Source organism: Pinus tabuliformis, chromosome 3_2 (assembly GCF_031772625.1).
Source record: "Pinus tabuliformis cultivar Carrire ecotype Pingquan chromosome 3_2, CPIR1, whole genome shotgun sequence".
Taxonomy (NCBI): Eukaryota; Viridiplantae; Streptophyta; class Pinopsida; order Pinales; family Pinaceae; genus Pinus; species Pinus tabuliformis.
The window spans coordinates 336,708,697-336,716,417 of record NC_142302.1 but is presented as its reverse complement, the minus strand read 5'-3'; positions in this window follow the sequence as shown (position 1 = coordinate 336,716,417).

The window sequence follows — 7,721 nt, the reverse complement described above, 5'->3', positions numbered from 1 at the left end:
GAAGATATTTGAAAATCTTTTAACTGCTAAAGATGTGCTTCCTTTGGATTTGCCTGAAATCTTCCAACTATTCCCACTACATGCATGATGTCTGGTCGAGTACCTGTTAGATAGAGCAGACTACCAATCATGGATCTATAGGTTGGTTGATGTACTGCTATTGATTCATCATTTGCGCTGAGGCTGCATCCTGTTACCATAGGGATACATACTGGTTTCAAATCTTCCATGCCATATTTCTTCAAGATCTGCTTGAGGTACTTGGTTTGTGATAGAAAGATACCGTCTTTGTTTTGTTGGACTTGTAAACCAAGAAAGTATGTGAGCTCACCAAGTAGGGACATTTCAAATTCTTTCTGCATCACCAAAGCAAAGTTTTGACTCATGGCTTCTTCATTACTACCAAAGATGATATCATCAACATACACAACAAGTATTAGCAATTTATCATTGTCAATTTTTATATATAGATTGCTATTTGTTGATCCTTTTGAAAAACCTTGTTGATGGAGGTATTTGTCCAGATGATAATACCAAGCCCTTGGAGCCTGTTTAAGACCATAGAGAGCCTTTCTAAGTCTGCATACAGTTTTGGATCATTTCCAAGGATAAATCCATCTGGTTGCTCAATATACACTTCTTCTTCTAAGTCTCCATTTAGAAAGGCAAATTTCACATCCATTTGATATACTTTGAACTTCTGAAAGCTAGAAAGAGCAAGGAACATTCTTATGGCTTCAAGTCTGGAAACCGGTGCAAAAGTTTCTTCAAAGTCTATACCTTCTTTTTGAGCATACCCTTTACTCACAATTCTGGCCTTGTTTCTAATAACATCTCCATTTTCATTCAGCTTTTTTTTGAATATCCATTTGGTCCCTATGACATTCTTATCATTAGATCTAGGAACCAATTCCGAGTGTTATTCTTTTCAATCTGCTCAAGTTCTTCATTCATGGCCTTGACCTAGCATTCATCTTTGCATGCTTCACTTATATTTCGTGGTTCAACAGAGGAGAGCAATGCTAGATAGCTAGAAGCTTCTGTAATAGTTCTTTTGTTTGTACACCTACCTCTTTCTGCCCCAAAATTTGATTCTCTGATGATTCTTCTGGATGTACCTGGATGGAGTCTTTTCTTCTACCTTATCTGTTCTTCTGGTGCCTCATAGGTTTCTTCTTCAGCATTAGTCTAATTTGATGTTGAAGGATAGTCCTCATCATCTTCAAAATCTTCAGATTTTACCTGCTTTGGATTGTTGCCTACTTCATCAACCACCACATCAATACTTTCAACAATTTTTTCCAAGTCTTTTATTGTAACACTTATATCCTTTACTTCGGGGAAGAGTAACCAAGGAGAATGCCTTCATCTGCTCTAGGTTCAAACTTGCCAAGCTTTTCATCAGTCCTTTTGATGTAACATTTTCTTCCAAAAACTTTGAAGTATTTTACAGTAGGAGTCTTACCATACCAAATTTCATGAGGAGTTTGAGTGCTATTTACCCAGACGTTTGTTTTGTTGAGAATAGTAATGGTAGCAAATGCAGCTTCACCCCAGAAGGTTGCAAGAGTTCCAGACTCATCAAGCATAGCACGAGCCATTTGTTGAACCATTCTATTCATCCTTTCTACCACTCCATTTTGCTGAGGAGTCCTTGCAGTAGAGAATTCCATTCGTATTCCATGTTCTTCACAAAAGTCGAAAAATTCATCTGAGGTAAATTCCCCTCTCGATTAGACCTTAGGCATTTGATTTTGCGATCTGATTCATTTTCAACCAAGGCTTTGAAAGCTTTGAACTTTTCGAAAGATTTGTCTTTATGCTTCAGAAATCCTATCCAACACATCCTGGAAAAGTCGTCAATGAACAATATAAAGTATTCTTCTCCACGAGGTGACTTTTTCCTTGATGGACCACATAAATCAGTATGGACAAGTTCAAGTGGCTTACTAGCTGATCCTTCCTTTTCAGGGAAACCATTACCAAACTGACATTATTTGCATATTGTATTGTCTGGAATTCTGATGTCAGGAAGATCGCGAACAGCCTGATATTTGCATGCTTTCCTTATCTGAGGGAAGCTTAGATGCCCCAATCTTCTGTGCCATAGCCAGTGTTCATCATTTTTGCTTAAATAGCATTGTTGTTGTCCTCCCTTGAGTATGTATAAGTTATTTGGAGTTATTATACCTTTGATCACGATTTCACCTGTATCAAGCTCACTAACAACACATCCATTTGATCGAAATACTACTTCATTTCCTTGGTCACACATTTGACTTACACTCAAAAGGTTATGTTTTAGACATCAACATACATAACATTTCCAGCTTTAACCTTTTCTTTTAAGAGAACAGACCCTTTACCTTTTTATGACAGTAGGAGTGTCATTACCAAATGAGACCTTTTTTTCTTTAAGGCATTATATGATTGAAGTTTTTCTTTATCCCCTATCATGTGTTTCGAGCAGCCACTATCGATGTACCATTGATTTTCTTGCCCTTTAGCATACAAATCTATACCACATCTTTCTGTTTGCGATTCTTTCTTTCTCCATGTTTCGGGACCCAATAAATTCTGCTCCTTCTCAGATGTTTGTCGAAAATTACTCCTGCATTCAGAATCTTCATGACCAAAGTTGTTATAGATAGAGCATTATGTTTCATTCTCAAGCGTAAAGAAGCTATTGTAGGTCCTTTTCATGATCCCAGTCACATTCCTTTGATTTTGTGCTTCTCTAGTCATGATGGTCTTGTAAGCAACACATTGAGCAACTTTGTGTCCAAAGTTATGACATGAGAAACATTGGCCATTAAAGAAATTTCTGCGATTATCGAACCTACTGACCTGGTAATTATAGTTTCCATTGAGTATAATTTACCTGAGGTTGGTTGTAGCTTCTGTTCATCCTTGAAGTAGGTTGTACCCGATTTACCTGGTAATCTACTTTATGCCTTTGTTGTTCACTTTTCCTTGTTGCATCAAGATAGCTTTTGGAGGTTGACGGCTTTGGTGCTTGAGATGCTTCTTCAGTATATCCAAGACCTGTTTTTATCTGAGGAGAATGCTGCACTTTGATAATTTCATCTAAAGTTTCTGATCCTTTCACAAATCTGAGATTGAGAGCTTTTGTTTTCTCAATATCTTTTCTTAGACCCACAATTTCACATTCTAATTTTTCATTGTGTTTTTCCCTTTCAGCAAGCTGGAATGTCAAAGTATCTATAATCATGTTCTTTTCTTCTAAGAAAACTTTAAGTTTAGAAATTTCTTCATAAAGACCATCTTCATCTAGAGCATCCAAGAAATCATCATCTTCAAAAGCCATCAGAAGTCTATAGTTATCACTACTTTCATCTTCATCACTATTTGATAGACCATCACTATCTTCATGCATATAGTAACTCTTCTTACTTACATTTTGTTTTCTATTCCATTTTGCTGGTTCTTTACCTTTATCAAACTTGTCTTTATGAGGACATTTGGCAGCATAATGACTGACTCTTCCACAAGCAAAACATTTGAAAGGTAGTTTACCTCTGAATCTTCCAGAACCCCGTTGAAGGTTTTTGACGAAGTTTACTTCTTCCTCTCCTTCTGAAATATGCCCTGATTCTTCTCTTCCTGCAGCTTTAAATGCAACTTCTCTCATATCTGATGGACCTCCTTTTCTCATTTCGAAAGCAGTTAATATTTCGTGCAGCTGTGTCATAGTAATAGTCTGAAGATCCTGCTTTTCTTCTATGGCCGACACCTTTGATTCAAACTTAGCAGACAAGGATCTTAAAATATTTTCAACTAAAGTAACTTCTTTTATCTCTTCACCCAAATTCTTCATGTAGTTAACAATCTCATCTACTCGTAAGAAGTAATTAGCTATACTTTCATCATTGTGCATTTTGAGAGTTTCATATTGTATTCTGAGAGTTTGTAGTTTTGCACGTTTTACCTGAGAATCTCCTTCATAGCTTAGAACGATCTTGTCCCATATTTCCTTGGTGGATTTGAGCTGCATAACTTTGACAAATTCTGATTGTGACAGACTCCCCAATAATATATTGACAGCTTTAGCATTGGTTTCATATTGCTTTTTACCTGCTGTATCTGTAGGAATAGCTGAGGGAAAGTTATATCCTCCTTCTACGATTTCCCAGACATCTGTTCCTTTAGATTGAAGATATGTCGTGGTTCTTACCTTCCAATAGACGAAGTTGCTCCCATCAAAGATTGGAGGTCTGATAGATCCTTCTTTTTCTTGGTTACTCATGATGATGGATCTTCCTTCAAGCAATCAAGCTTCTTCTGAAGGACCTGCTCTATTTCCAATTGTTGGAAATAATACTGAAAGGGGGGGGGGGGTGAATCAGTATTATAAAGTTAACAATTTTTCATTTTGATAAACAGATTGATATACGCTACTTCTGTTAATTCAACCTGCATATATACGCAACTGTGTTTAGAGAAAACTACGTATATCTTACAGACTTATAATTTAGTTAGCTGATCTTAATCTGTGTATCAGAACCATAAAACAGTAATCAAGTGCAGTAAACAGTACAAGCAATCACACACATGAACACAAGATATAAGGTGGAAACCTAATGTGGTTGAAAACCACCTGCTGCAATTCGTTTCTATCTTCTTTTAATAAGAAACTTCTTTTTACAATATTTCTGTATTGGTGCAGTCTTATACCAGTACGCAGGCTTCTACCTACAGAAGGGTACAACCTTCTCTTGTTCTTCAGCTTCTCCTGGAAGGGAGATACAACCCCCTTAGCTCTTGTACCAGCTGATGTACTAGTACATAGGTGTTGACCTATAGAAGGCTACAACCTTCTCTTTTCTTCTAGGGACCATGTGTCATAAATTTTCAGACTGGATCCATCAATAACATCAATCAAACATCAAATATTTCTGCATAAACCAATCTCCTTTGCACCAACCAAAAACTGAATCAAATAATCATTTCTCTGAATGTTGTAGCCAGAATATAGTAACAGTAACTAGAAACCAATCCTGAACCCAAAACACTGTAGCAATAAACAGAAGTAGCTAAAACATATTTTATGAGACGTACACTACTTCAATATGTAGAACCTGCATGCATACACTTCTATATTAAGGCAAACCTGCATATACGCTGTTTTGAATTACTGAACCAGCGTGTATATGCGCCTTTGCTATGTTGAACCTGCATACAGATCTGTAAAAGATAATTTACCCTTTTCAACTATTCAGACATCAGCTATACCTAGATCATCAGATTTACAGATCAAGTCATGCGCCAAATATAAAAGATCAAAATCACACAAAGATACTTCTCTTCAAGCCTTAAGATCTTGACCCATCAATAGAACTTATCCTTCTTCTTGCACTCAGGTTCCTCCTTGATTCAGATCCAGCAATGCATCATAACCCAATGACCAGTATACTAGATCTTTCTCTTCATAAGATATTCAATCCTTGAGTACCTTTGCCTAATGATCTCCTCCTCCTTTTATAGTCTTAGGCTTTACTCAATACCATGGTCCAAAACCATTTAGAACCAAACCTGGGTCCAAATACCTGGGTTCAGCACTTCGGACGAGATACCATGGTCCAAATACCAAGGACCAAAAACCAAGTTTTCCAAACTGTACGCGCTTTTCTGTGCATGAAAGTGCGTGTATACGCATATGCATCTTTTGGTCTATGAATTCGCGTGTATACATGGCTTGGTCAATGGGAACCTACTGTTATAGACATATTTGGGCACTTCAACCCCAATCTTATATGTCAATAAACTAGGGCTCTTTAACCCCTAAAAGTGTTGTTTCATACCCTAAAAGATCATGGTCAATTGATTACATCATTCCCCAAAAGTTCCACCTGAAAAACCATCCAAAACTGGCCTAAACTGGACCATACTGAAAGCTCCACTGTCAGGGTGCGATGCATACTAACTTCTACACTAGCCAGGTGTGATGCATACTGAAGAGGCCTTCTGTAGTGTGTGATGAGTGAGAATGGACAAATGTCTGAGATAGTTTGCTAAGTGGATGCTCATGGAATCTTCTAGAAACTTCTCCTATGACACTTGTTTCTTTGAATTCACCCAGGGATGAGTAAGAGATCCAAGAAATCTCCAAGTGGAACCAAAAACAAACAAGTGGAATGACACTAATCAAAAACCTAGAGATGACTCACACCCTTGCATACATCTATAAATGGATCCCTCATCTGAGAGATCTGGAGGTTAGAATTTTGTAATTTGTAAGGAAGTGTTGATAGTTTGTATCTGAGAAAGAGCATTGTATTGTTGGGTGATCTTGCTTTTCATGAGGTGAAGAGGGCTTTGATGCTGGGAGGATGATGCTGGATCAGACAGCTGGGTTGTAATTCTCCCTTCTATTTTAATAAAGTTCTTTGAGTTTTCCTCCATACAATTGCGTATTTATGAACGTCATTTTTTGTGAATGCCATTGTATGTTCATTGTATTTTTGACTCTGTAATGCTTATGATATAATAGATCAAGATGCTTTGATGGTGTTTTGTTACTTTGTTTCTACAGGTATTCTCTAAGCAGGATAAGTAGGAGAGGAGTTACAAGCTCTATCAAGGGGGAGAGAAATCAAGCAAGGAGTCAAGCAAAAGATCCAGGTTGTTTCCTTTGCTTCTCTCTTATCTATCATACATAGAGGAAATCCCAAATTGCTTTGATTGTTTGTTTGCTAGGATAACTGCTAATCCTAGAGGGCTAGCAGATTGAAAAGACACTAGTTTTCCTAGAAACAAAATGGCGACTCCGCTGGGGACCAAATAGCTTGTTTGTTCATTATTTTTGTTTGTTTTATAAACTATAGACGGAGACTGAAGTTAGCCAAATAGCCTTCGAAATGCTCTTGCTCTGCAATTGCAAAGTAGATGAATGTTGCTTCAGTCAATCTCTGGTTTAGTTTATGAATTGAACATCTGACTTACAAGCATTCTAGATGCCCTGTTGGTAGCTCAGTAACCTCTCAAGATCATACCTTTGTACTTTTCTCTTTACTGTCCATCATAGATCAGCTTAAATCACTGAAATCAGCTGCAAATTTGAGCCAAAACCCACCTCAGTTGCGCTCTCTAGCCCATCGCACTATCTGTCACTATCAACCAGTATGCATCACACTTCCCGAGTGTAGCAGGTGTGATTCATACTTGTTTCTGTGAAGCATAGGTGCGATGACTGACTGAACCTATTTCCATTCTTGAAATTTGGGTTTTTTGTCCTTGTTTTCAGTTCTGTTTAGTTGATTTGCTGCTTATGAACAGTGTCTCATTACTGAAGCCTACTTGCATTACATAGATCAACCTCCATTGATTAGGATTAGTAAATGTTTTTATGTATTTGTCCATCATTTACGATCCTTTGTCAAAAAGTTGCTTAAATCGAACTGTCGTTTTGGTACAAAAAGTGTCGTAACTGTCGTTTTGTGTCAAAAAGAGAAGTGTCGTGAAGTCTTCCTTCTCTGGATAGTCGATTGAACTTTTTTTCATGTACTTGATTTGATTTTTTGATATTTGAAGTGTCGAAAGAATTTTCTATTCGAAATCGAAAAGTGTCGTTTAGTCTTCCTTTCTATTTTGAAAAAGAAATTGTCGAAATGTCGCTTTGAGTAAAAATATTTCAGATCTTTGTTATACTTGGTTTTCCTTTTTTGGCATTTTTCACATTAAGGGGAACGAAAAACAAATAC